The sequence below is a fragment of the Odontomachus brunneus genome, unplaced genomic scaffold (assembly GCF_010583005.1).
Source record: "Odontomachus brunneus isolate Ranch 3 - 2012 unplaced genomic scaffold, Obru_v1 Obru_scaffold_267, whole genome shotgun sequence".
NCBI lineage: Eukaryota > Metazoa > Arthropoda > Insecta > Hymenoptera > Formicidae > Odontomachus > Odontomachus brunneus.
In genome coordinates this window covers 145,704-154,481 of record NW_022639717.1, presented here as the reverse complement: position 1 = coordinate 154,481, position 8,778 = coordinate 145,704, and positions in this window count along the sequence as shown.

The following is an 8,778-nucleotide window of genomic DNA, read 5'->3' as shown; positions in this document are numbered from 1 at the left end:
GGTTGACGGTCCGGATCGGTCTGGTCTCGATTAATTTGGCGTCGCGGATTATATACTCGTCGCCGCTTTGTCTCCGCTCGCTGTGCACGTGCTTGTCGCGTGCCCGCGGCGCTCGCTCTTGCTCGCTTCTTTTGTGACAATGTTATCGTGTTATCGTTCGTTCTTCGCTCGCTTTGTTTACGTGTTGTTTTGATTAGGCCTTGCGGCGTTTAGGTTGGCGCAACGCGCCGGTGCACGGCCCGACTGATGGTCGGTCGGGCCGGAGTAGTGACAATGCAGGTGTGCATCGTCACATGTTCTTTACTGCACGTTTTTCACTCGCAACGAACTCACCGTTAAACGCAGTGTTCACTTTACGTGTCTCTCCATTGCATCCCGTATGCGCTCGAGCACCATATTCTTTGCATTCTTGAGAAATTGGCGAAGTTCGATGTGGTTCGCGTTGATGACAATTCCGGTTAGTATGCGGTTATCGACCTCGCGCCAAACGAGTCCTGCGTCTCTCGTGCTGTGTCCGTCACCCGCGTAAACGAAACGTGTGCGCAACGTATTTTTTAAACCCTTGAGTTGCGCGATTCGAGCAACCAACGACTGTCTAATACCGATCGATAATCGCGGTTGTTTAACCCGACTATGTTCTTCCAACAACTCGAGGCACTCGTCACACTTTTGCACTCACGCGTCGTATTCTTCTCGCGAACTCAGTCGAGCCGATTGCTCCCACAATTCTCGCTCGATTTGCGCAAAATCTTCCATTTCTTTTACAAAGTGCACACTAGATTTACAAATGTTGCTGTGCATATTGGCATAGTACGACTCTGAACTTATATATCATCAGTATATTTCTATCTCTCTCTAACAAAAATGTTTCTCGTTTAACAGGGATTGCAAATGTGCAAAATATGTATACTTCTATGACCTTCGTAATAGTATCTTGTTTCACATTTTCTGCGAATCTTACTGTCGCACGTGTTTATTTGTAATAATAATAATAATATCATGTTTTACACTTTTTATGCATCTAATTGTCGATTGCAAATCGATGTGTCAGCACAAAAATGCTGCATTGTGACGCATAAGAGAGAGATCTTACATGAATACTTTTGGACTGCACTTTTGATATAAATATCCGAAATCAACTTTTTCGATGATGCAGTATGGCGCGAAACAATCGATATATGAGTATTCGATCGGTTATCTACGGCACCATATCAGAGATTTGTTGAATGATTTAATCAAATGTATTTGTACAGTAGATATAGATGAAAATTAGGTGAGTCTCATTATTATTATTATTATTATTGTTATTATTATTATTATTATGCACTGCTTTCGGTTGGTGGGGGGAATTTTGAAACGTATTTAAAGCAGTTCTTGGTCGCTCGTTGCATCAGTCGTTTTGCAACAAAGACATTTAGTGGATAATTATTATTTTGAAAAGAATGCACAGTGCTGAAGGAAAACGTATGAACTATTACGTACCCGTGCAAGATGATGCTTCACCGTACGAGAAAAAAACGTAAGTCTCAATAATTATCTTCCTGTGAATCATTTATCTTTAATTGTGTATTGCAACCGCGTTAAATTATTTATGTTTCTACAGTGTATCGAAACCGCGTTGTACAGCCCGTATTTTGGGGTGAAGATACGCCTTGACGTCAACGTCTTTTAAGTACTTGGAGATTGGGATCAGCGTAGGACTGATATCCACAGTGCAATTAGTCCTCGGTGACAATCGTGGCAATCAATTGGTCTTACACTCGGCAACTTGGGGAGGATTGATGGCAAAACGTGAAGATATTTGACAACTTTTGCAAGCAACCGAGGTGTCATCCTCTCCGCTATGGATTCGCGATTTGGCGGTGGAATGGTGCACAATGTAAGGCAAGAAACTTTTAAAACTCACATTATCCGGTAACTGCACGTACTTACAACCAGCTACATTGGAACATTTGTTTACTCTCGAGTATTGCATTGACCAAATGTATTCATGGTTATATGAAAATACACACATTGTTAATACAAAATGTAGAAATTTTGTAAAAATTCTTCGAGAGAAGAATATTACCCAAACGGATAATGCTATATCGGCGATACGCAATAGCGGGGACTTTGACGGTGGTTCACTAATTGATTGCGAGCTATTCGCGTGCGCAATGAATGATATTATATATGAAGTATTGAACAAATAATTTGTACATGTAACACTTTCAAAATATATAAATTGTAATCCCAAGATCTGCTGTTTATTTATATCACTTCTTTTCCCATATTTTCTCGGTACACCACAAATAGTCTTAAAATGTTATTCGGTTTTTTTGTGGAGCCCAGCGAGTGATGTATAACACGCAAACGCTTGCAAAATCTTGTCGCGGAGACACAGTGTACGTGCTCATTAGTAATAAGAATATCATGTGTTACATTCTTTTTCTTGCGCATCTAATTGTCGAATGTATACGTTTGCAAAATATTAGAGTTTAAAGCTGTGACTAAAAAAAATCACGCTGCGTAATACGCGAGCGGCGCGGACGGCGCAAAACCGCCGCGGAAATTGCAGCAAAAAACCACCGCGAAAAAACCGCCGCAGATCGATAAAATGATCTATCGAAAGCAGATAGAAAATATTATATAATATCGGTAATAAATTACCGATCGTTGGTATTATGTAAATATGCTGGTAAACATTATGTAAATATATGTTGGTAAAGATTAAGTAATTAAATGTTGGTATATAATATCAGTAATAAATTACCGATCGTTGGTATTATGTAAATATGCTGGTAAACATTATGTAAATATATGTTGGTAAAGATTAAGTAATTAAATGTTGGTATATAATATCGGTAATAAATTACCGATCGTCCGTATTATCGGTATTGTGTAATTATATGTTGATAAAATATGTCGGTAAAAATTATATAATTAAATGGTATATAATATCGGTAAAAATTACCGACCGTCGGTAACATCGGTATGCCCCCCAATTACCGACCGCTGATAACTCCTTTGCGGTGAAACCTCCCCCGCGCTGACGTCATATTCCCCGCCCCTCACCCCCCACAGAGGACCTGAGTTAGAATCCCTATAGTATACCTACTGCTCGAAATTCTACAAGTGATTCAACAACTAGATGTTAGACACTCAAGGGTCTACCCAGCCGATCGAGTACTGAAGATGTGGACGAAGTCGACGGCGATAGTCGCTCATACCGACAATCATGACCGTCCGGGACAACATTGGGTCGCCTTCTACGTCGATAAACATGGAACGTGTGCATACTTCGACAGCTGCCCCCGATCGACTCAAGATTTCTTCTTCGACTTAGAAGAAATTCCATCATCCAACGATGGAACACTACCCAGCTACAGGGAATTCAGCGCAAACTTGCGGACACTATTCTTGCGTGTTTCTTTATTATATGTGCCGCGGTTATAATCTTAATCAATTTATTAGCCTTTTTTATACCGATCACGAGCGAAACGACCAAATGATTGTAAAATTATTCAATAAAATATTCTCTAATTGTAAGCTTAAGTGCTCCATACTCTATACTTCTCAACATTACATTCAATACTGCACTTTCAAATGTATACGAAATAAGTAGAAATGTATTCATGATTGTATGTATAAATAAACGATAGAATTTTTCTTTTAAAAAATATTTCTTTCTTCGTCCCCCAAAACTGAGACCAAACACCGCATACCCATAGCTGTCCAGACCTGCTCTCCCCTTCTCAATCTATCTCGCTCTTCTAATATTCGATAAGCATCTTTTCGTCATAATTTTCCGGTAACGTCTCCCCCCTCAACTCTTCTCGACGTAAGCAACGATGCGGGAGGGCTGAAAGAACTAATCCCCGTAAATAACCATAGCTGACCACTAACGAACCAATAGATTCTCCTTACTCCTTACGTGGAGACATCTGGCGACTACCCTCTCCCGCTAACTCCTCACCTTCGTCTAACGTTCAGTAGGCTTTTCGCCTAAATTTTCCAGGTCACACTTAGCATTCTCAACTTCTCGATGTAGGCGACGAGGCGGAGAGACCTGCCAAGTAAAAACCCATCCCCGTGAATATCCATAGCTGACTACTAAACGAACCAATAGCATAAATTATCCTCATCCTTATACAGAAGCAACCGACGACTACCCCCTACCCCTAGCTCCTCCATCGTCACCTTCTCCTTCTCGACTCATTCATCAGTCGAAACTCGGAACTTCCAGACAACAGTCATGCCGCAGTAGACGAAGTTTATATTCCATAAGAAACGATGCGATAAAAAGAAATAAAATACATAAATCCACCTGAATAATCCCACCCGATTTACAGTGAAGGCGACATACCGTCCGCCCCATTTCTAATAATAACAATTTTTTATTCCACATATTACCCCCTTCACTGAACCTGCAAAATTCCCTCACCATTTCATTTCGAAACCCTCTCCCACTCTCGACTCACCCCAACCTATCCCCCTGGGACCCTTCCTCCACCCCTCGACACACTGGCGCCAGGTTTTACCCCCACCACCGAAAAATAGGCCACTGTCTCACGGAAGCCGTATACAGGGTGTTTTTTTTAACTTGAGACTGCTAAATATCTCGAAAAAATAAGCATTGTACGACAAAAATGTCCCAAATAAACCCTCAATAGCTTCGAGGGCGCAACTCAATCCCATAAAAATTATCCACCTCCCGCTCCCCCTGGGGATGGGGCGGGGGTAACTTTGAAATCTTAAATGAGAACCCCTACTTTTTATTACAGATTCGGATTCTATATCCAAAAACACGTAACTTTTGTCTGAACTTTTTTCTTTTATTTCTGATAGATGGCGTTGCATTCGGCGAAAATTGGGTAACTTTCGTTTTCTTCAAAAGGAATCCCCTATAATGACGCTACGTCGAAGAAAAGTAACTTTTGTTGGAAACATGTTTTTTCGAATTATCGTAAATATCTACGATAATTTTTTATCCGTTTAACACTAAATTTTGAAAGATCATGAGTGGACCATTTGGAAATGTCCACGTCAAAATGACGACTAAAACCTCTTGAATTTTTAACATCATCATTTGTATAACATTTGTAAAGGTCAAGGCCATTGGAAATTGTAACTTTTATTTTCATTTTTTAGTTAAAACGGATCAAAAATTATCGAAGATATTTACGATAATTCGAAAAAACATGTTTCCGACAAAAGTTATTTTTCTTCGACGTAGCGTCATTATAGGAGATTCTCTTTAAAGAAAACGAAGGTTACCCAATTTTCGCCAAATGCAGCGCCATCTATCAGAAATAGAAAAAAAAATTCAGACAAAAGTTACGTGTTTTTGGATGTAGAATTCGAATCTGTAATAAAAAGTAGGGGTTCCCATTTAAGATTTTAAAGTTACCCCCCGCCCCATCCCCAGGGGGTGGGAGGTGGATAATTTTTATGGGATTGAATTGCGCCCTCGAAACTATTGAGGGTTTATTTGGGACATTTTTGTCGTACAATGCTTATTTTTTTAGATATTTAGCAGTCTCAAGTTAAAAAAAACACCCTGTATATACTACTTGCATATAATGATAACTAAATTAGTTTGAGATGATATTTACAAAAATTATAAATATCAGTAAAGAATTTAATATAAATATCGGAAAAAAAGTTTTATTTATATTGTGATATTTGCTTCTTCATTTGGAATGTTCACATTTCTGATATCAGTCTTCCTTCTCAGATGACCCCATTTATTTTGTGTAGAGGAAACTTCTGATTGTGAAGATTGAATCTGAATTGGAGCCTGGTATTTAGAGGTGGATATATTTTCTCTTAGGTTTTCTATAGCCTTTTCTTCAAGTAAAAGAATGCTGTTTTTCTTGCTAAGAAGAGCATTTTTAAATCTTGGGTCAAGTAACATTGCTGTTTTATACAGAGTGTCTTAAAAATATGGGAACCCCTGAATATCTTTTTGTACTGAATATCTTTTTTAATATAGTGAGGTTTTTCGATAAAACTTTCAAAACAATACTTGTAGGATTTCAAAAGCTGAATCTGATGGTGACCTTAAAATTGACCTTAAGTTTGATCTTGAAGGCTATTTCAACGTCAACTTTATTTTTTCAAACGGAACATGCATATTTTCATGACGAATTCGGAATTTACGCCAAAAACTGAGAAGCTTTTGTTGGAAACATTTTTTCAGAAAATGCTCCCTTTGACCTTAAAATGACCTTCAAACTTCACGGTTTTTTAAAAATATGGGTACAATGCCATTAGCGGTCGCGGAATAGCGGATACTTTGACTTCGAAATGGCCCCCGATGGTCATTCTGACCCAAGTGTCAGAGTTTTCATTAAAAAAATTAAGTTGACCTCGAAATGACCTTCAAGATCAATTTTAAGGTCATTATCAGATTCAGCTCCTGAAATCCTACAACTTTTGTTTTGAAAATTTTATCGAAAAACCTCACTATAAAAAGATATTCAGAGGTTCCCATATTTTTAATTGGATTTTTTAAATTGTTATTTTTAATTAATTAATATTTTTTTAATGGGAACCCTGACCCTTGGGTCAGGATGATCATCGGCGGTCATTTCGAACTCAAAGCATCTTCTATTGTGCGACCGCTGATGGTTTTGTTCCCAAATTTTTAAGAAAAACCGTGAAATTTGAAGGTTATTTTAAGATCAAAGGGAGCATTTTCTGAAAAAATGTTTCAAACAAAAGCTTCTCAGTTTTTGGCGTAAATTCCGAATCCGTCATGAAAATATGCATATTCTATTTGAAAAAATAAAGTTGACCTTGTAATGGCCTTCAAGGTCAAACTTAAGATCAATTTTAAAGTCACCATCAGATTCAGCTTTTGAAATCCTATAACTTTTGTGTTGAAAGTTTTATCGAAAAACTTCACTATAAAAAGATATTCAGGGGTTCCCATATTTTTAAAATACCCTGTATAATGATAAATCCAAATATTCTGAATCAGGAAATCTTCGCTTTATGTTGGCTAAAAGTTTCCTTGCGAACATTATACCTGTCCCTCTTGATTCTTTCTTAATAATATTTTCCAATGATGATTTAATTTCAAACAGGACAGGTAATACCATAGATAGAGTTGGTTTCATCCGGTTACCCATTTCAGCAGTGGCAATAGGTCGTAAAACTTCGACATATCCCTCTATTAGCTTCCATTCTTGATCTGTAAGATTATTAATGCCTGCTTTAATGTGTTCCCTGATAATTTTTGTTCCCAAGTTTTTGTTCCACAAATCTTTCCAGCATTAAGAATTCACTATCCCAGCGCGTACAAATCATCTGGATCAAATCGTGCTTCGGAATTTCATGCTTATGTTGGAAGTGTTTAAGTGATTCTCTTGCAGATTTACTCCTATTATAGCGACCCATTGTACTGGATATTTTTTCTATGATACTATTGGCATTTATTTTTTTCCTTGTATCACTGATTGTTAATTGTAGAGTATGATTATAACAAAGAAAATGTTCCCAGGATTTTTTCATAATAGCTTCAGCCATGTCAAAATCATCATTTAAATCATTATTTAAGTTGCATACAGGTTGCATCATTACTTTTACTGAGTGCTTTCACCATATTAGTTCCATTATCAGAAATTATATACTTCTTTATCCTTTTATCACATAGACCTAATTAAAAAATTATATCTCTCACCTTTTTACAAATAGCCGCAGAATCATGTTTTCCAGAAAACGGTTGTCATGAAATCTATTGTCATGTACTGCATGAAAAAATCTTCGTCGATAAATTGTAACGTGAAGATTATATATGAATCGCCAGATCTAGAAGTCCATAAATGCATATTACACGAAGAGTGTCTTTTGCAAAATCTATTATTTTAAACATTCGGTCTTTTAATTCTTCATATATTTTTGGTATCACTGACCTCGAAAATGTTGTGCGGCAGGGGACAACATATTTTGGCTCCAGGAGAAATATTAAATCCTTGAAAGCTGGTTCCTCGACAATATTATATACATGCAAACCGTTACAAATAAATATAGCTATAGCTGTAATTATTTCTTGTGCTGTTTTGCTCAAAGAATCGTAAGCCATTGTGCGATCTAAACTTTTTTTCATATCTGCCTATTGGACTTCACTTTAATTTATTCTTTATTATAGTTTTACTTTCCTTAAGCTGGAAAGTGAAGTAATCTTAAATATTTATTGTACGCAGTAACAATCACAGTTAATAATAGTCTCTTCAAATGATTTTGAAGAGTCGTTGTTATACCAGTTGGAATACTTCTGAAAATCTTGCAAATATTACAAGTAGCTTTGTGCTGGCCTTCTTCTATGTGACGATCCGGAAATCGTCACGACGGCCGAAACAATAGCGGTAACACTAACAAAGAAAACGCCGAACAACCGCGCGCGGAATAACCGCAAGGTCAACAAACAGTCGAACTGTTTGTTATAATTTAGTATAAAAGCCGACAGAAAATTGATATCGGGAGAGATTGATCGGAAAGCTCCTCTCAGGCGCACGACCGACCAGAACTCGCAATTCCTAGAGATCCTAGACATTCCGTCGACCGAAGTGGATACGCGACGTCGGTTTCCTATCCATACACCGCTCTGTCGACCGAGGTGGATACGCGACGTCGACATCCTTTCTCCGATACCGCTCTACCGACCGAAGTGGATTCGCGACGTCGGTTTCCTATCCATACACCGCTCTGTCGATCGAGGTGGATACGCGACGTCGGCATCCTTTCTCCGATACCGCTCTACCGACCGAAGTGGATTCGCGACGTCGGTTTCCT